General features: G+C 35.5%; 1 protein-coding gene across 8 annotated transcripts in view; it reads right to left on the bottom strand.

Annotated features, from left to right (window-relative positions):
- DMD (dystrophin) overlaps positions 1–22,420 on the bottom strand; it is a 1,148,514-nt gene that overhangs the window by 507,262 nt on the left and 618,832 nt on the right. The window contains exon 1 of one of the 8 annotated variants that reach the window (XM_030961432.1): positions 4,237–4,366. The exons of the other annotated variants lie outside the window; for them this stretch is intronic. The gene's annotated coding sequence lies outside the window, so the exon portion shown is untranslated. Of the gene's footprint in view, positions 1–4,236; positions 4,367–22,420 lie in introns of those variants that run through there. 8 annotated transcript variants of the gene reach the window in all.

Here is a 22,420-nt window from a genome sequence, read left to right as displayed (position 1 = left end):
GAAGGGAAGGGAAGGGAAGGGAAGGGAAGGGAAGGGAAGGGAAGGGAAGGAAGGAAGGGAAGGGAAGGGAATGGAAGGGAAGGGAAGGGAAGGGAAGGGAAGGGAAGGGAAGGGAAGGGAAGGGAAGGGAAGGGAAGGGGAATTTCCCTGCAAATCATTAGAACTGATGAACCTGAAAAAAGTTTGCCTAAATGTGGTTTTAGTCTTGCCACAGGTTGTTGTTACCACGGAGAAATAATCAAATAGTTACTAAGCTAAAAATAATTTTAAAACCCTACCAAAATGAGGTTGTCAAAGAGATTGTTGGTATGAAAAAGACATATTCCTTGAATAATCAATACAACAATGAAAAAAAAAAGTTACTATGCAAGAAACAAAAGTATATTGATAATTACATACCTCTGGTGGGTTGCCTCTGACTGGATGCCAGGTAGCACCACAGTCACTCTATCTCTTACCTCCTCAGCCAGGAAGGTGAGATACATTTAAGTGTCTTGGGCTGAGATAGGTATATGGAGAGACCACTCACCAATTAACTGTCATGGGCTATACAAACAAACATTGGGGAAATTAGCTCAATTAATTACCATGGGCAGCAGGGGCACAGCTGGCTCACCATGGTCTCCACCACAGATTGCAGGGGAATCTCTGCTCCTATGCCTAGAGCACCTCCTCCCCCTCCTTCTTCACTGGTCTTGGTGTCTGTAGAGTTGTTCTCATTCTCACCTTTCTCTGCCAGTTGCTGTTGCACAGAATTTTTTTCCCCCTACTTCTTAAATACATTATCCCAGAGGTGCAACCACTGTCCCTGATGGGCTTGGCCTTGGCCAGTGGTGGGTCCATTTTGGAGCCAGCTGGCATTGGCTCAGTTGGACATGGGGCAAGCTTCTGGCAGCTTCTCACAGGAGTCACTCCTGTACCCCTGTGCTACCAAAACCTTGCCATGCAAAGCCAGTACAATATCTCTATCAAAAATTATGCTATTTAACATAAGAACATTAGGCTAAACCATGTCACTGTTACTGTGCCCAAATGCTACCAAATGCTGTCAAGAAGCTGCACTGAGACACTGTCTGACAGGGTGATCTGATCCCATTCCTCAAATCCCACAAACCATTAAAGAAGTTGCCCATGATCCACACCAGGTAATATATTTCCTATCTAACTCACAGCTCCCAGGAAGGAAGCATCCTGAGACGTAATTATTTCATGTTTGCCCAAAGCTGTGAGACGAGGGGGTGAGGGCAGTGGGCTCTGGGCTGCTGCTGGCTCTGGGCTGCTGCTGGACAGCTCCCTCGGGGGAGGGAGGCTCCTCTCACCAACCTGAGAGCCCATGCACTGCACCCAGCCTCTGCCATTTCACCCTTTGTATGCATTCTACTCTGAATAATGCAGAGGCACAGTATATTGATGGGTTTGTTTTTTGGTTTTTTTTCTTATTTGAGGAAAATAAAAAACTAAAACACTTGCTCTTCACCCACTTTTGTAGGACAGGAGGGAAGCACTGGATCTCAGCAATTCATGCAGGCTGGTAATGTGAATGAAGTGCACTATCTACAGGCAACATCTGTACCTTCTTTCAAGCTTATTTTTTATAACAACTACCATTTTCACGTGCAAGCAAGGTATGACCTCTTCTCAATCCCTGTTATTTGAGATTTTCTGAGCTCATTGTAAGAAAGGAAAAGAAAAAAAAAAAGCTGAAAAATTTTGCAATCAAAAAAGACCTTAATGCTGAACTTCTAAGAGAGTCTAAAATTACTAACAGTTGTGACTGAAGGAAATAGACAGTTTAGTGCTTTTCAAACAAATTGATGTGTAGTCCTGAAACAGTCCTATATGTCAAATGGCAGGTTGGAGACAGGGAGTTGACTGTAAAATCAACATCTCAGTGCAGTTCCAGTAAATGCTAACAATAATATTTTCCAAAGGTGCACACACATATATGCATGTTCATAGAGAAATTATATATAGACATTTTAAAGATGCCACTGCATGCTTCAAATATCTATTAAAAATAACATCTGATGAAAATTACCTTTAATGCTCTGTAATTAAATACAATACCTAAATGCTTCTGTATAGACATCCACAAGGAAATAGACAGAGATACAAATGGATTTACTAATCTTTCTGTTCATATAAAGTTAAAGACTGACAATTATATCAGAGTATTTAAAAGGAAGTCAGAGAATAAAACTGCAGTATTTCATCACCATGCTATTTAACCTGCCAGTATATAGATAAAGGAAAAAACAAAACAATGCAGAGTATTGTAGATGTTCCTCTAACATCCTTTGTCCTGACTCTAAACTCTAGCTTTCCTAGTTTGTTTACTAAAATGTTATGTTTAGGATTTAAAATTATCTTAGCAACTCCTCTGTTTCGTCTCCACTTAAAAGAGCTATTTTTACATGTTTTTATGCTCAGGAATACTTGTCTTAATTTATTCACACATACTTGAGACTAAATAATCTATGACATAACTGTTTGTTTTCTGAACTTTTATGAGGAGGAAGACAAATATCCATCATGAAGAATGCAAAGCACTCCCTCACAAGACCAAAGCAACAGTGCATGAAATTGAACTCAAAAAGAGCCTCCATTCTGTGTGACTTCTTGGCTGACACAATTCAGATATTTATAGCTTTACGAATATGCCACTGGAAAAGAACTTGAAGCTTTTTCTAGCTAGGAAGGATTAATGAACATGTGCACCTGGTAATTACAGCACTCCATCTTTCTCAAAGCCCTCACATTGCCTCAATGGCAGAAACTGTAATGAAAAACCATTGAAAATATCAATCTGCAATTCCATAAATCATTTAATTACTAAAATATATAATCTCTTTTCATACTTTCTATGAACTGTGCTAACAGTGGCATGCAAAAAATCGTACTTTTTGCCTCATGTTATTACCTGGAACACCTAAGTTAAAATGAAAAATTCATCTGATATCAGCTTGGGGCTTAACTTACTCTAACCTCAGATTGGAAAATGCATGGTAATAACTGTCAAATACTTCTGCAAGAAAAAGCAGAAAAAAACCCCAAGAGCCTGGGGTAATGCATGCAATTTCAAGACAAAAATTACACACTAAATTTCAAAAGAAGTTTATTTTAAAAGAAATATTTAAAGATTGGGGAAAACAAGCATTCTGTACTTTTTTCCTAAAGAAGGTTCTCAGAGTTATTGTCAGGTGGAAACTTTTAAAGAAGTAATGCATGCTGCCACAAACATTTGTCTAATATATACACCACTAGAAATCTACAGTAGCTGGGGTACTGTTTGTTTGCTAAAACACTTCCTGAATAAACTTCAAAAACACTATGCACTTTGTGTTCTATTTTGAGATTAAACAATACTGAAAAAACTTGGAAAATATTACAAAACAAAAGCCACTTTATCATCAAAGTAGTAAACCTCCAAATAGTCCATGAGCATCAATATTCAAATTTCTCATGTTATTCTGACATTTGATATAACATTAAGCTGAAACAGCCAAATACATGAAGGGATGAAGCAGACCACCCAAAAGTAAAAACAACCTTACTAATACAGATTATTTTAAGCAGAAAGCCTCAGCTGCTTTACAAGTGAAATTAAATTTTAATATACATTTTAGTGAAGTCCTTAGCTGTTACAACATTTGAATGAAAGCCAATTATAACCTACATGCACAGACATCTATATGGCTCTAAAAGTAGTCTTTTAAAAGATATTAAGCATAGTATGAGACTTGAGCATTAAAAATGGCTTTTTATTGTTAAAACATACTGTTCCTTGGTGGATTATAGAACAAGAAAAGGTTCCAGTACAGATAAGTGTGCATGAAATGCTCTCTCAGGAGTATTCAGCCAAACTGACTGCAATAAGGGGACTTCAAAAAGCAGCAAGAGAAGGGATGTTCAAAGCACCTTGCAGCTTTGGGCTACTGGCCTCTACTGCTGTTTTCAATACAGTTAGGTTTAACTTGGGAGTGGATAAATAATTGACAGAGGTATTTTCAGAAAGCTTTGATCGCCGCACCGTTTGTCACAAGCTCCAAAGTAGTCGCTGCGATAGCACTTAATCTGGGGCTTCTTATTTCAAGTACAAAAGCATCCCCTCCCACCTACTGCTCGCAGACTCCTGCATCAGAGCAGGAGACTTAAGATGCAGCCTGCACAGCGCTAACACGCCACGCTCTCCGCCGGCAGATTCCTTCTCCAGCACGCCTATTTTCGCATCCTTACCTTTAAAAGGCTGTCCAGAACCTGCAAAGTTCCCCCAGCCGGTTTTAGTTCAGAGCATCCAGCAGTGCATCCGCACAAAGCTTTGCCATTGCGAGTGTGAAGAGAAAGAGCTGCTGGGATGCTGAATGGCACATCAGCCAACTTTGTGTGTATCCGCGGCTCCCTGAAAAAGCTGGACCGAAATTCCCCTCGCCTGCGGATTGGATTCAACAGCACTCAGTAACTGTGAGAGACAGCAAGGATTTAAAAGGGGAAAAGGGAGAAGCGGAAGGGGGAAGTGGGGGGCACGTCTGAAGAGAAAGGAAAAATCCTGTCCTGGATACTGGCTGTGATAAGTCTTGGCTGTGAAATACAAGCTGCTCTTCAGAGTCCCACAAATACTTGCAAAACTACTCTTCTGTAATGTTTTCATTGCACTGTGTACCATAGGATGCCATCAGTCTGACAGCTGATATTTCAATATAGAATGTGTTAACTATTTGCCTAGCTAACATATTAGGGGATAACACAAGCATTTCAGCCTTCATGCTGAAATCATAAAAAGAAAGTGCAATATGTGAATAAAACTAATTTTAGACATACTTAGACTATAATTTTCCTAATTTTCTGCAGATAATTTGTGTACTCATTTAGATTCAACTAAGTGTAAAAAAAAGTTTTCTTTCTTCCCTGTTAAATGTAGATATTGAGGTTCCCATATAACAGCCCATCACTGTAGACTGTTCCACCTGTGTTAGTTATCCAGTCCTTGTGGAAAATCTACCTATAACACTAAGTGCCACCTTTACACTTTATGTGCTAGTCCGTCTAGAGGAATCAGAGTTTGCAGAGATGCTTCTGGCACATTACACCTGCTTTAACTATTTACCAGAACAATGCTTACACTATTCTGAAATGAAACATTTTTACCTGTTATAGCTAATGATGTACACAGTATATATAATAAAAGTTAAACTTTATGCATCTAGGAAAATTGGGGCTTTTTCCTTGCAAACTTGGCCTTTGCCATTTTTGGAATAACTCTTAATAACATACAATATATGCTTTATCACACAGTCTTTCTCAGACCATAGTAGGGTACAAATTTATTTCCGCTTGCTGACAATGAAAATACCATTTTCTAGTGGCTCTACTCTTTTGGCACTGGCACAGCAATTTGAGGTTAGAAGTAAAAGTGCCAGGAAGATAAGAGGCCAGATGTACCATAGAGGTGATGACCTCATTTGGCAAAAAGAAAAATATTTTTGGCATTTAGTTTAAATAGCACAGTTTATTTCTAGTAGCGCCTTTTTTCAGTGAGGTTGGGTGAGGAGGAACACCTCAATCCCCTCCAAGGTCATAGGACCCATTAAAACATATATGACACATAATAAAGGTCAAGCAGGAGAAAGAACCACCAAGGTAAAGGACATGGCTCACAACTATATCTATCCAGCGTATTTTTTTTCCTCTACAAACATTGTATCTGTCTAAATGTTAAGGAGTTTACATTCCAAATTGCATTACCAATTATGAGGCGTTAAATTGGCCTGTATAGGTTTTCCAGCTCCTATTGACCTCATCAAACAGCTGTGATTTCTAAGCAATCAGTCTCTAATGAGTTTAGAAACAATAAAGAGAAGTTAAAATACCAGATGTATTTAATTTATCTTTAAAGAAAAAAATAACTCTCTTAAGATGTACATCTTGAAAACTTTAATATGTACAAAATGTTCCTTGGTTTTGCATTTTTGGCTAATGTGTGGAGGAATCATCCTTTAGTGACTGAAAAGGAAAAACAATACTTATGCTCTGCTCGTGTCTTTTTAGTATAGTTAGTGCCTTATCAGCACTCAAACACACTGCTGTGAACAGCTCTAGAAAACTACCTAGGATGCTGGAATACCTTAGGTCTCTTTCAATCTTGGTTTTATTGTCTTCTACTACAAACATCTGTAATGCACTCAAAATTATATTGCAAAATTTAAAACCAGGTAAAACCTGTGCATCTAATGAAAGCAACCTCTCAGAGAAAGAGCTGAAATGCAAAATGTAGCTATTAATTGCAAGGGGAAAATTCTATATAGCCATCACAAGCAAAGCTTACAATATTGCTGGAATATTCTGCCTTAGAGAAGATTTTTGTCAGTACTTGTTAAGGCTAGTGAAGATCACCAAAATAAATAGATAAAATTAATAAATAAATAAGTTACTATATTAAATACTTCAATACATGAATTGAAGGATAGAATACAGGCTCATGTAAAGGGTTATAAACAGAAGGTAATTCTTAGCTACAAGTTCAGTGATTAAAGTATTTAGCTTTTAAGGACAGCCAGTCCATCATCTTTCCTGTGCACAAAAGTAATTGAAAGCAAAAGAGACTTTACAAAAAGCATTTTAAATGGTTTGTTTGTTTATGTTTGATGACTGTTTAAGTAAGCAGGAATCCAGATAACCTCTCTGCAAACAATTCATTATGTAGCTGCTACAGCACTACTTCAGGAATCATATTGCACACACATTTCATGTGCACTGAGCAGTCCCCTTTGTGTCCTATGCAGAAATATTGCACACACATATTAAATATATATTTGTTGTTCCTTCTGACTGTAGTGTACAAGGACCGAATGTAAAGAAACTTCCTTGCAAAAAGATTCAAGTGCTAATCCCAATTTTGATTTACACTACACCCTAAAGTAGTTTTACTTTCCCTCCTGACATTTTGCAGCCTTTCAGTGGAGCTAACACATCCCATCTCCCCAATCACAGTTCTTTCAGAAAACTAGAGGACTAGACCTTGGAAAACAAAAGTCTCTAAAATGACCCCACTGATTGCAGCTATCAAGGAGTTTTACAGAGATAAAATGGTTTCTAAGTTATCTAAGCTTGAGTGAGTGGAGAACAAACTTTGACTTAGCAAATGGATAGGAATTCAACAGAGAGATGCGTCTGTGTTTGCCACAAACTCTCCTACAACTGTCAGAAGGCTGCATACTTAAACAGATGCAGATAATCCACAGCAGATCCCAGATAATGTGTAAAACATTTAACCTGAATGTGAAAAGAAGCACATCAGTGTAGAGGATCCATATTCCGAGTGTTTTGTGGCCAGACAAATCCCAGAAGAGTTTCCTCATTGCTCTTGGATCATCATCTAGAACATCTCTGTAAGGAATATACAAATGACCTTGCCCTGATTACTGACACTTATGCTTGTGACCATAATGAAGATTATATTCTGCACATTAAACACAAATCTGTAGTGTGATTTGGGTAGCCAAAACCAGAAGTCAGGAAAACTCTCAGGAAAAAGAGTGGCTTAAGGTAAAATCAGTGAATGTTACTAAATGAGAATGGCAGATCTATCAGCTTTCAAAATTTGATTCACTGTCCTGCTGATCCTGACATCTTTTGGTCAGACAGGTATCGTAATAGGAATGCAGAAGAAAAAATAATTTCAGCAGCATTAAAAGGACTGTATCTCAAAGACAGTGTTCATTTTTTTGTAAAAAACAGCACTGAAAGGGGCACTTTATAGACAGGTATTTTATTCATCTAGGTGATTTCCAGGAGGTATTAAGAATCCACAGGTAAAGGAGACAGAGAGGATCTAAAAAGGGCTCCTTTCTATTACCAATTCTCTATTCTTACTGCTAAAAATGCTGCCATTTTGGCTTTAAGCACTCCTATCATTCCTAGGCCAAAGGTTCTTGAAAACAGAAAGTGCATAAAAGATGCTGTCACACCTGAAGTTGTCATAGTTTATGGGTTTTTGCAGCATGTAAGTTAATGGTAATATCGCCATTAAGAATTCTAGAACCCTCAGGGCTCATGGTATTCTTTATTCTTTTAGAAGTTAAGTTTGTGTTTTCTGCTTCCCATGACTGTGAGAGAATTCGGTAGCTAACATTGTTAGGGAAAAAGGCCTTGCTGCTGCAGCACACAATCAAGTACTCACACACACAATCAAGTATTACAAGGACACAACTAAGAATAAAAAATTAAATTAAGAGCAAAAGAATGAAAAAGATAACCTTCAGTTAGCCCTGAAAAGGTGAACACCCCCTCACAGCACTGGTCCCTGTTCAGTATTGTGTAACATATCTGCAGGAGGTAGTGATTCCCCATCCCTCCCTCCCATGTGTGCCAAACAAACTCAGGAGGCAAGCTCCTTTTTATTGGCTTTTTACAGACTGGTTACCTGCTGTGAAGTAGATATTTCCAGTTTCCAGCTATTAGACAAGAAAAGGTCTAGTTATAATCCATTATAAGCTTTCCTGACAATGCAGGTTTTTCTGAACCTTGAACTGGAGGTCCTGTAGAGGAGAAGGATTTACTATGAACTCCTGATTTACTCACCTCCACTCCTGTTTTCATCTTGAGCATTTTAAGTGACTTTTTGAAGAGAAAGTCAACAGACTAAACCTTAGGCCCCTTCTAGAGCTACACCCATATCTAGCCGCTACATCAGATCATCCAGATGACCTTACAGACTTGCTAGATACCATTAAAAAATGTGCTTAAATTACATGGACTTTTGCCTTGTACCATTTGTGAGGAACTGTTCCACAGTTTCACTGTGCTGGGTGTCCCCAGGTTGGAAGTCCCTGCATAGCAGGTAAGGTATTCTGCAGGTGTTCATGAAGTTGAATTAAGTCAAAAGACTCAGAAACTCTCATGGGTGAACTCTATTCTTGAGTCAGTCACTCAAAAGTACAATTTGTTTTGTTGATTTCACCTTTCATTTTTCTTTTTAAATAACAAAGTTTTGATGTAAGCTGAGTTTTGTTACTGTCAGGGAAAACAGGTTACAGATACCATTTTTTTATGGGTATAACATACCCATAAAAAGTTATTAGCAAAGTTCTAATGGGATGGAGATGTAAGAAATTCCTTAACACTGACAATATCAAAGATGAACACAGAAAGGAGTTGAAACTGCTCTCTCACCTATAACAAAAAATCCTGCCTGTAACTGCTAGGGAGGGCCCCTGCTGTGCTATCAGCACTGCAGATCTTTCTGCCAATATACTGCCTGTTTCTTCTGATGGGGCTGCCATGCCCTGTCTACAGCTCTTGGCACATGCACAGATTACTTCTGGATTCAGTAGTGAGTTTATCTCTAAAATTTGCTTTGACTAACACATCTGAAAAATGATACTGCAATATCATGCAATGCTTTCTCTTTCCAGGCAGATTAATTAATTTGCCAGAAGCCTGTGGATGAAATCTTGCAAAGGGCACAGGGAGGCTCGAGATGTGTTTTCTCTGTTGTTATCACCAGTCCTGATCACCTGCCTGGTTGGCTGAAAAAGTGGCTGCTCACCTGACAGTCAGCAGGGAGGAGGAGTTCACACAGAATTCTCATGCTGCAATTCACATCATCACATCTCAGTCAATTGGATTGGGCCTGTCTACACAGGACGTTGGATATGAGATTTTATAGATTAATTAATTTTTAGCAAAAGATGTATTAAAAGATGGCAATTTTCCAGGACAGCAATTGCTTTTTTCTCATCACGCAACAAATATAAAAAAGCTTCATTTTTATCTTTAAATTATAATTCTCATTATTACAGTTGACAGAAAAATGCCAATAATTGTTTTGCACATTAGTATTTTTAGACCAATTGCCATATATCTTGAAAAAATTATGAGGTGTATTACAGGAAGGTTGTCAGCTACATTAAACACTGTGAATAGTTTCAGTAGCTCTAATATACAAATTTACATATATCATCCTACCACTGAAAAGCACATTTTAAAACTAATATTTGATTTTGCTCCTTTTACACATCATGTGGTTCCATTCAAGATGAAATTTAGCATGAGAAATTGTCCTGTGATGAAAAAGAACATCCCTCAAAGTGTGCACATCAGTTAGAAAGATGGATTTATACTACTTCAAAGAAATGTATGTCCTATTTAGACTTGTATTTTATCACACTGGGTTTGGATCTTAAATATTCATTTTGATTATGTATTATTTCACTGATTTATTCACTCATTAATTCAATCCTATAGTAATGTGATCAACTTCAATGGATATATTTAAACTGTTACATACATTTTATCTTTTTGTGCTACACCAAATTCCTCCATCAAAATAGTTAATTAAGGAAGAAAATCAAATTTTTCTTAATCTCACACTAATGCATAATTTTTTCCTTGAAAAAAAATACAACTTAATTATGAAAATGAATCCATGAATTATATGAAGACATGTGAGTAATATTAGAAATGAGCATAGCAAATGAAAAGTCGACACAGTATTCATGTTTGATTTAATACATCAAAAGTGAAGCAAGAATGTGTCTAGAGAGCTCATGGGTCATATCATCTGACAGATGTGTAATACCCAAATGAGTGCTGATAAGAAGATAAAATGAGATATATCTGTTTTTCTATCTAATGTTTTGTGAAGTCTGTTTGTACCTATTCATTTTGGTGTCTCAGTTCCAAAGGCAGTGTATTACAAAAGGACTTGGGACCTCCAAATTTTTTCTCCTCAACAAGATTTTTTTCCGACTTAGTACAGAATCATTTATTCTATTCCCGATTTTCAAAGAATCTGAAGGAGCCAAGTTCTCTTATCTCAGTGGAATTGATGATCCTTTAGCCCCTTGCTTCTCGGATGTCTTTGAAAATCCTACGTCCTTTCCCTGATTATCCGTCTCTTGAAGAGAACATAAAATTTACTTATCTGGGGTATCCAATATGAAGAATGTGCACACATTGCTGAAAGATGATGGTGATGTGAATATGATCAAAGGGAAACATGGGGTTAGATTCGGGAATAAGGCAGTGATAATTTAACTGCCTTCAGCAGAGGTAAGAGTGATTTAAAAAAAAACCCTGTCTTTTTTATTAGTGAAAAAGGAGGGGAGTACAAGGCTTACAGTAAATAGAATGTCATTCAAATTACAGACATTTAAGTCAATGACAAATTCCTTTCTTTTTTCTTTTCCTTTTTCTTTTTTTTTACCCTTTCCTTCTTCTGTTTCTTTTCTGACTCAGTCACCAGCATCAGCAACAAGACAGTAAAAGCAACTACAGCATCTCCACATTTTCAGGAGCACAGAGTACTATCATGTTCTATTTGTGTCATAGCTGTGGCCAGTGTGACAGGCTGGAATATTACAAGGATAGGTCATCACTGAAATGTGGCATTTTATTTCACAAAGAAAAAAAATGTTATAAAAAAGACAGCCCTTACCTAGTAAGTCCTATTTCTGTTCTCAGTCTATGTAACTTATATATTGATGATGGAGAATTTCATGCATGGCTTATGCAAACTACTTTTTAAACAATTGAAAGTATCAATGATTGACAATAGCTACCAATTAAAAACACCACTAAGACTTCAGCTGATGTGTTTACAGTTGTTCAATACAGATTTCTTATAATACCATGACCATCAGTTTCTATATTTGGAATATTTTCTGCCTCTTTCTAATGAAATAAATATCAGCTACATTTTTTCTTTTTCCCCAAAAATGGAAATAAAATATACAGGATATTCTAGAAATTTGTTAGCAAAGTCATCTAATTGTTTTGTCGTTGATTGTCTTTATTAATTGTCAAAGCTTAGAATTGGGCTTGATATGTCTAAAAAACTAAATAAAATCATTGTGCATAGGAAGTTGAATAAAAAATAGCATCTCAATTGAATAAATTAATTGTTGGAGGCTTGAACAGAAGTCATAATAGGGAGAGAATACTGCCACAGTTTGGCTAGATAATACAGTTGCAGATAATAGTTTTATCCATCTTAGGAAAGCTGCAGAAGTATCATTGAGTCTCTTCAAGGTCAAACATAACCCTGATATTGTATTGCTTATACTGCTATGTCAGGAAATGATACATCACAGTTATAAATTTATTAGTGTGAAAAAACATTATGTGCTATTTGCCTTTTGAAAGCAATATTGAAACATTAACTCCTCAATACTCAAAACACCCTAGAAAGATTGTTAGGCAGAACAGATCACAGAATAACAATAAAAAGGAGTAAATTATATTCACATTTATAGAAAAAAATTAAAAGCTGAGTTAGATTAAATATTTTCCATGTTTCTTGAATATATACAGTTCATACAGATACAATGAAAAATTTCCATTAGATCAAACAAGCAAAAGAAGAAACTAGATGGCTATATAAATTCCAAATACCTTGGGACCTGTTATTACTGAAAATAACTTCACAGTCTTTTACATGTAGAATTAAAGACACCAATGAAGATCATAAAATTAAACTTAAAATTGACTTAGGATTCAGTTGAAGATCTCTGTTCTTTTAGACTAAAACACTGCTGTTTCCTACCTTTATGTTCTGGGCAGACATTTTTTAATGACAGCTAGTTAGGAATTTCATCCAATAAGGGTCAAGAGACATCCAAGAAGATATGTAGAAGTGTTATCATCTTCCCACCCCATCTCTTCCAGTTTTAAAGGCATATCTATTTTCTCAATTTTGTCTCAATTTCAGCAGTAGGGTAGGGCTAGTTATATGGTATCCAGATCAGCTTGACTCCAAACTTTCCCATAGTCCTATTGCCTATAAAGTCAGAGGTCAGTGGTCATCTACAAACTATTAGTAGATTAGTAGACCACTGACCAGATTAGTATTTAAAATACTAACTATTTTAAAATATACAATAGAGGAATTTTTTAACAAAGTAAAAAAATGTTGGAAAAGAGAAAACTGGATCCATTTTGAAAAATTCAAAAACTTTTACACCCTCCCCAACCATGGAAAAGCTGATGCAGACATCCCTTTTATGCAATGCAACCACCATTTATTAACTCTGCCCCAATTAGGTGAGAACTAGCTCTACACTATCAAAACTATCAAGGCAAAAACTGCCAGGCAGTAATGGATGACATTACGCATTGCTTATATTCAAAACATATTTTTTATAATTACAACATATTTAAAATCTTATTAAATTAATATTTTCAAAATTTGTTAGCTATTTTTTATGACTGCCCTATACAGTTGTTAGAACTTAGCTTATAATTTAATACTCTTTTATAAGGGAGCAATCCAAATGAGTAATCTAAAATCCATGTCAGTGCGTATCATATAGCCAAGCTTTCTTTTGTGTAAGTATGAAAGCGTCATGGTCTTGAGCAAAAAGCAGAAGCATGAAGATCTCTGACCTTAGTCCATGCAGTGAGCAGATCTTTTGGACATGTGAATCTTACAGAAGATGTCAAACAGGAAGTTTAACAGATCTCCAGTCAGGAAGGAAATATCTGTTTAAATTTGATTATGTGTAAAAAGGAGCATTCCTTAAACTGATTATCTTCTCTATTTATTTATTTATCATTTTATTCCTCATCAGGGCATCTCACATTAGATAAATATATCCAGGTTTATAGAGTGTTTCTTCTAAAATAACAACAAAGAAAGATAAAGTCTCTTTCTGTTCTCAAGTTTGGTTTGGATGAAACACTCACTAGAACTGAGCCAGACATGATTGCTGGGAGACCTTTTCCTCTCAAAAATGGTTATTACAAAAAAAGGATAGTACACATGAGATAAAACAGGTTTCAGTGTAAGTTGCTGTTGCAGACTATAGAGCAAAGTACTTTAAAGCATATTTAGCATTAGAATTTAAAAAAATATAAATAAATAAAATTTAAAATACTTGCATTCTGCCTTTATTCCTCATACTTTCTGCCTGTCTTTATAGCTTATTCTTGAATCTATTCAACCTAGAGCAAAGACCTCCTGCAGAAAACCTATGAATCATTCATTTAAATGGATAGCTCCCAAAAACCAGAAATAATAAAATTTTTTGTGGACCTCCTGCCTTGTCTCTATGAGGAAAAAATAAAATTCAGCTTTAGCCATTCAAGTTAAAGTTGTCTTCAACAAGCATAGACCTTTACAAACTAGGGATATCTGAAGAGAAAAAGTTAAATTAATTGCACCTAATAATTAGAGTGAATTAGGCAAAATATTTATCGTTCAATATCATAAGGGTCGTATGCAGGAAAACTATGATCCTATGGAAGGGTCTTTTTGATCTTCAGATAGGAAAACAGCAATTTCCTACTGACAGGATTAATTTAAGAAAGAAGAAATCCTGGACACAAACCCACTTGTAATCCAATTTTTGCCATGTCATTCGAGTTCTTATATTCCACACCCCTTCTGCAGGTAGTACTAACTGGAGGATGCAGTTTTGCACAGAAAATCTCTCCCTCACTGGGAGTAGGTTGGCCTATACAACTATTAAAAAATAAAATAAAATAAAATATTAAAATAAAGAATAGAAACATATAACCCTAAACATTTTATATTACAATATTATTCCTATGGTGCAGTGATACTGAAAAAAAACCCAAACAAACAAAAAACAAAATTTTCCTCAGTAGTACCAATTCCCTGATCAAACTCTTAAAACAATTTTTTATTTTAATTGGAAAAGAAGGGAAGTGTACAAATAGACTTTTGTCATTCTGAGTTAGTTTTACTTTTTACCTTTTTAGAAGTAAAAATAAAGTCCAAATTTATCTGTGAGGTTTTATATGCACACATAATTGTGGAAAATGTGTTAGACTGTGTTGCTTTTCACAACCATAAAATTTGGCAAAGTGAGAATTTCATGCTGGTATTCACTCTATCATGGTCACAATCAGGTTCTGTAAATACGTTTCAAAATGAGACCTTTTAAGTGGTGGTCATCATTCTTGCTATCAAGTTTCCTGGCAACTGAATATCTGTACTTCCATTAAATCCAAGATGCTTCAGGAACTGTATTACACTTTACACTTTTTTTTGGCTCTCTAAATAGATACATAATGATAAACATTATCTGAAGGGAATAGGGGGATTTTCTCCTTTATTTCAAATGAGGTCAATAGTTTACTACTTTTATCACTGAAGATCTGCCCTATGAGTCTGTAAGACAAAATTTTAACAACCAAGGCTATTTAAAAAAAAAATAAAAAGAGATAGAAAAAACCATAATCATCTATTTGTCAAACTTTAGAATTGATTGAAGATGATAGAATAGAAATACATGAAGACTAGTTTCTACCATCAGTATTTTTGTTAAATTCCTGCTTTGCTTAGCCCTGATTATTTGAAACTCTAACATAAGACATGGAGACACACTGACCAAAGATAATATTTCCTTTATGAACGCCTGCTATGAATATTGCAAAAGACTTCCTGAAACTTTTTAAAGAAACCCTTCCAAAAGTGCATGACTTATTTTCTTCAAAACAAGTAAACTCCTTGATCCAAGACAGCAAAGTATCAGTCATGGTAGAAATAGGACTTTTCGAGGGGAATAAAGAAAGACAAAATGAAAAAGCAAATCCGACAGTGGAGTTACTGAAAGTTCATTTTAGAGATGTGCCTTCTTACCACGTTACTACCACATTTCAAAATCACCTGTTTGCCTTTCCATTCAGTCTTACTTTTAAAAAAGCCTTTGCTTTAAAATTAGTTTTACTACATTTCAGCATTACTGTATAACTAGAAAATGTTTTTCAAAAAGATAAACAATAGATGCAACATCCATAGACAAATCCCTTATTTTTGTTTAGAAAAAAATCACTGAGTTCTACACTTTATCTTACGAGCTTTTCTTGATAGATCAAGTGTTTATTACACTGAAGGAGACTATACTTGATATACTGACCAAAACAATAATTTATGGACATACATGGATGAGTTGCAGTGACAGATGACAGTTCATATTTTACTTTTGGTGCCTCACTTCACACCATTTAAATTCTTTGATGCCCAGTGGTAGGACACAAGACCAAGTCTCTCAAAACTCCAGTCATCCCGTGTAGGATAGATTGTGGAGATAGATCATTAGATAATTTTTCTGCTACATAGAAATAGCATGTCTTGGCATCTCATTTATGAATGCATATGCAGACACCTTAAAAAGAAAGCTTGGGTAGAAAGAACATACAAAATAAGAGTGCCTATATATAATAAAGAGCCTAGATATATATATCTATATATCTATATCTAATATATCTATAGATCTATATCTATATATCTATATCTATATCTATCCTGTACATACAATCATATTCACTCAGAAATCTACTATGAAGTAGAACTCTATGAAGTAGAAGGGTACAGCAGATGGCAACCAGCAACCAAACATGGAAACAAAAAGTAGGCGTGCTGACATATGTCAGCAGCTGCAAAGGACAGCCCAATAATTTTGATGTCTTTTGCAATTGTCCACAGATTTTTCTGCTTGTAATATCTCAGTTGAGCTAACATTTACTTCAACTTAAACTGCTTTAGGTTTTGTTAGGGAATGCATTTAATTAAAAATAAAAAATTTGTTGCTTAGATTTTCCTAGTTATGGGAGATTTTACTTGTTTCTTTCTTGGTCTGGACTAATAATTCCAGGGATGCCATTTTATTGCAACAAGGGAAAAAAATAAAAAGCATTCTTAGATGCTTCCTGAAAGGTGCATTGTCCTAAATTTCAGAAATCATCCAATCATGTGCATGCTGAAACACACAAAAATTATAGGAAAAAGGTAAACATTTGAATATAACATATTGTCATATGTTAAGACATAATTTCCATACCATCATTGTGTTTCCAAAACTATCTTAGCCTTCATTTCTGGCTTCTTCCACCATATTTTCTGCTTGGTTTGGTGCCATGTGATTTTGAGTCACACCTGAGTATGTTCCCTACCCATATTGTGTATATCTTGCACAGCTTTTGCTTCCAAAAGAGCCTTGTAAAATTTCTTCAAAGAATGATTTATGCAAGGTAGAAAAAGTGCTACATTCATATTTGAAAATTATACTACAATATTGTTCTCCGAGGAGCCATAAACAGATCAGAGTCCAGTTTGTGCTGTGGAAAAAGAGCCATGAACCTCACTGGGACTTTTAATCACAATATGCTGGCTCTGAATTGAAGATCCATTTTCTGTCATGTCCCATTGGACTAACAAAAATCTGTTTGTTCATGGAAGTTAATTTTAAAATTTTAGCAGGAAAAAAGAAAAAAAGGATACTGGAGGTGTTGCCCAGATTTCAATCAAGCTTGACCATATTCCAGAAAAAAAAAGTGTATTGTTGTGTAGTGTTTTCAAATCAGTTTTTCAAAAAACTATAGATACTATTAAATATTTTTTTCTGTGTCCTAAGAATGTTAGGAAATACCCTTACAAAACTAGGAATAAATGTGTTCTGCACAGTCGTCTGTGGACATAGGGAAATGTGTAAAATAAATTCCCATCTGGTCATACTTTTTCATTAGTGCCTTCAGCTTCAGATCTGCACTGGGTAAGTGACTTAATGCAAGAGAAAAGCAGTGAAGACACTAGAAACTTCATGCTTTATCACTGATTTTATTTAAACAGAATAAGAGTAAAAAATCTGACAAAATACCACTCACAATGTCACTCCATTTATCAGAGAAGCCTTTGAGATTTTACCAAGGGGAAAAAAAACATGAGATGGTATAAAACACAGTAAAGAATCTCTAAGCTCTCTGTGTGATTTTTTGACCTTTGGGTAAGACTTAAATAACAAAGTTCTAGAGCTAGATTATACTTAATTTAGGACGTTTGTTGACGATAGACAATAGATTAATGAGATAGGAGAAAATACTACAGATTTCTAGATTTTCCCTGAATGTTTTTATTTTGATTATGACATCTGGGCAATTTTTATATACTTAATAGAATATGGCAGCTGATTTCTGACTCACACTAGGACTGCAAGCATTGGAGGGCTGGAAATATGGAATGGAGAGGAAGAGTTTCCCTCTTCTGACAGAAGGACATTCTGACTGATACTGGTCATTGTTCTGAATGACTTTATATGATAATGACAATATAATAGGAATAATGTTAGCTTAAATCATGGTTATAGCTGAAGAGGTGCTTTGGAAATAATTCTATGCAGAAAAGGAATATTCTTGAGCTGTGTTACAACCTCATATTCATCCAAATACAGTATTTTATGCTGAAATATGCATGGTAGTTATTGCTTGCTAAAGCCCAATTGGTACTTGTCCTGATGTGTCATTCTTAAAAAATGGATATATTAGATTTATATATTCAGATATATGTGTGGAAATCACTGGTCCATGTCCTCATGTCAGACAGCTGAGATCTAAATTTCTCACTGCTATAATGAAAGCTGTGAAAGACTGAATTTATTAGAAGGCAAGGGTCACTTGACTTGGCAAAAAACGTAAAACCTGTATTATACACATCAATGTCAAGCCAAGAACTTGAATTTCAATTTCTAATATTTTGATTTTTTTGGTTTGCTACTTCTTATAATCTCTTTAGGTTCTTTCCTGTGTAAAGTAATGAAATATCTAAGAAAAATTACCAGAAGTCAGAAAACAAAATGACAGAAACATTTTAGAAATCTTAAAAAAATCTTAAAAAACATAGATACTTAATCCAAAGATCTTAGGAACTATACGGTAGCCATGCAAATAAAATCCAGAAATCCATGTAATAATGGAACAGTGAGAGATTCAAGAGGAATTTAGTTAACCACAGAAAAGTAAAAATAGTCAAAAGTGAGGATAGTCAAAATTTCAGATTTCATACTTACACTTGAAACTTATATTTTAACGCTTTAAAATTGGAGGTGTGCTGTTTTTAAAAATTTTTAAAAATTTCAAGGCAGAACGGGGAAAGAATTACTTAGTCTACTGTTATATTACTTCATCAGTTGCTTAATGTGCCTAATAATTATGAAGCTATTATGGTATGACAGTCCAGTAATACTCAAAATCATTACCTAGCCCTGTTTATACAGTTTCTAAATCTGTACTGTCTTCATGAGATCAAGCACAGCAAACATGATTAATTTCTGCCTTCATGATAAGTGTCTCTGAGGTCAAGGGTGTTCAAAGATTTTAAATCAGTATTATATAATAGCTGCTGATATTAACTTTAAAAGTAATTGCATCCCACTTGAAGTACTGCTGACAGCATTAGGAAGCAAAAGACAATGTACCTGATAATGTAATAAACCAGCCTAATTAGGATTCTAAAAATCCAAACAATAACTCTCTTTTTCTACCACAGAAAATACTGCCAAAACCAAATGGTAAAATGGTCTACATGTTAGTTATTGTGAACAATTCTGTCAGGTCTACAATGCATAATAAGATAGGGTGCTGTAAGTTCTTCTATAAAGCTCATTTTGATTTGAGATGCAACTTTGAAAAACTTCCACATATGAAAACAGAAATTTCCTAATATGTTACATTTTAGCTGATGCTTTATTTTCTGCATCAGTTATTACTCATAAGGACCCTTCAAAGATGTGGCAAAAATTTTTTACCATATTCTGAGCTTTAAGAAAGAGAATCTATGTTCTAAGCTTCTCTCTATATTATTTCATGCTTGTGTGCTATTCGTCTGTTTTTGGAGGAATGTGAACAATTTTAAAACATAAGTTAGAAATATGGAATTTTATTATTTGCATACATGCCTTTTACAAATATTCTGGTCATAAATGAACCTTAGCAAATGGTGCATATCCCATTTGTATTATAACATAGTTCAAACATTGTTTTATGGGATCATACTAAACATAACTTCATTTGGTGTCTTTCCATTAACGTAGAATTTAAACTCAGCTTCTACATTCACACTAACTTTACTAAGTTCATCTTTCTTTTCTTTTCTCCTGCTGCCGTGTGCTCAGTATAATGATTTTTACTGCCAGAAAATGCATGCTTTTTTCAGATACCAATATAAGAGTCAAGTAGACTAGGATGCTCTTAAAAATTCGAAAATTAGCCATACAGTCATGAGATAAGTACATTTCATTAAAGTGATTTTTATTCCTAAATGTGTTATTCTTTCCCTCAATCACTCTCAGTATTACTGCAAATAATCCAGCCATATAGGCAGAACAAAATATATTGTAATTCTTAATGTCTCTCTGTCAAAATACAAGATGTATGAATTTTTTCCTAATTAGGAAGATGGGATTAAGAACAAAAGTTGCATTCAAAGATTGTATTCTGAAAATGCACTTAGGTTACCCCAAGGGTTGTGTTTGAAAACATCATGTCTTCAGAATGCATAGTCTGTTGAGACCTCACCAGAAATAAATCAACTAGAAAAGAATCAACACAAAACTAGTCAAAGCATTAAGTATTATAACAAGATTAGTTATATGAATGAAATAAAAGAAAAATATTTGCTACTCAAAATAACTTATCTGAGGAAATGAGGATACAGCAATGTTTCTACTTGTTCCTTATTGCTGAAACATGCTTACAATTCCATCTCAGGCCAGATTGATGTTTCAGTATCAAAATAACTTTTTCTAATTTAAGATTCTTAATATTGTTCTTTGTTTCTCAAAACTGACATTGACAGGAATTTATTTTGTTTTGTTTGGGTTTTTTTTTTTAAACCAAACATTACCTTCACATTGACTGGTCTGCAAGGATTTCATGAAATCTGCTGGAGCCCAAGTCAAAATCTCTAAGCAATCTGATTTTAAGTTGTATTTAGGGAAAAAAGTAAATCAGAATTTGAAGACTAAGAGAGAGTCTCTAGTGATAGACAGCTATAGCTCTGTTAGTAAGCAAAGACAAAATGAAGCAGCACATGCACCAGCACAACTGAAAGTACAGTCCACCTCTAGGAATAAAGAATGCAAAACCTGCTTAAAGCCTTGAGCACGCCCATAATGAAAAAAAAAAAAAAAACATAAAAAACAACAAATGACCAAAACACCATCCTACAACAATTCTGAAAAATAGTGAAAGCAAGAGAATTGGGAACAGAATAAAGTGGTAAAGAATCAGCTATGCCTGGAGTATTCATTGTGACACAGACTAAGGAGATAGTAAAATTCTTTGAAGGCATACAAAGAAATAGTCAGCTTATGATTCCTCTGTGTTTTTTTCTCAAATATAGCTGTTACCTAAATTTTGTAACTACAGTAAAAGATGGACAAAGTCAGGAATGTGAAATCATCTGCAAAATGATTAGGTTTAGCCATACACTAAATAGTATTGAAAAATGTGTTAATTTCCTTGTAAATGTAATTAAACACTATGTATATGTGAAAAAACCCAAAAACATACCAATCAACCAATAAAAACCAACATGGCAAACCTCAATTCCTGTTTTAGCTTTACCATTTAAAAAAAAATTGAATTCTATAACAGAAAAATTCAGTAACCAAGATGTAGAACCAGCAGCATTTCAAATATAAATGAAGCACAAATATCCATGAAAACCCATTCTCTTTCAGTTTAATAAGAAAAAATTATCTATTAAAATGAAATATTCAACATACATCATAGAACTGTCTACTAGACCTTGGGTATTCTAGAGAAACAAAAAATAGGCTGTGGTGGTGCCTTTCTCCTCCATCCCCAGGCCTGCTCTACCTTTCAGGTGCACCTGAGCGGCTTTTACCAAAACTGCTGAGTGATGAAACACTTGACCAGACCAGCTGGCAGGGTGGAGCATCTCTGACCATACAGACCTGACAGAACCAGAGGACACAGTCTCAGACTGCACCAAGGGAAATATAGGTTGGATATTAGGAGGAAAGTTTTTTATGGAAAGAGTGATTAAGTTCTGGAATGGCCTTCCAGGAGTGGTGACTCCACCACCTCCTCAGGCAGGCACCCATGCCCCAACACCTCAACTAAGCCATGGTACTGAGTGCTGGGGCATGGGTTGGACTCGATGATCTTAAAGGTCTCTTCCAACCAATAATTCTGTGAATTCTGTGAATATCAGAGGCTCTTGCATGATCCAGGTGGGAACAACACTGACTGCAACGCTGCCCGACCCAGGTAGGGAACCATCAGTCATACCCTGACAGCCCTGAAATATTTCCTGCCTGAATCAGTCCACAAGGAGTGGTACAATTTTTGCTGGAGTTCTAGAAGAAATTCTCAAATGTTTTGGAAATTCCAGTAATAACTGATCTGAGGATGGAAATTTTGCAGATGACTAAAGCAAATCATCTCATGACCCTGTCAACAGTAGTCCTGAGTGAGTCCCTTTGACACCTCCTTGAGCACTGTGGGCTGCAGCACCTCTGAGTGAGATGCCTCTTGGAGCTCCAGAACCCTCATGTTTGCAACACTCACAAAACCATCCCTGATGATGAGGCCTAGGCTCACACCCCCTCATGCAATTCTCCTCAATGTGCAAGCCATTCCTGCTCAGAAATATTCAGGG

The sequence above is a fragment of the Camarhynchus parvulus genome, chromosome 1 (assembly GCF_901933205.1).
Source record: "Camarhynchus parvulus chromosome 1, STF_HiC, whole genome shotgun sequence".
NCBI lineage: Eukaryota > Metazoa > Chordata > Aves > Passeriformes > Thraupidae > Camarhynchus > Camarhynchus parvulus.
This window is presented reverse-complemented; position numbering and strand designations above follow the sequence as displayed.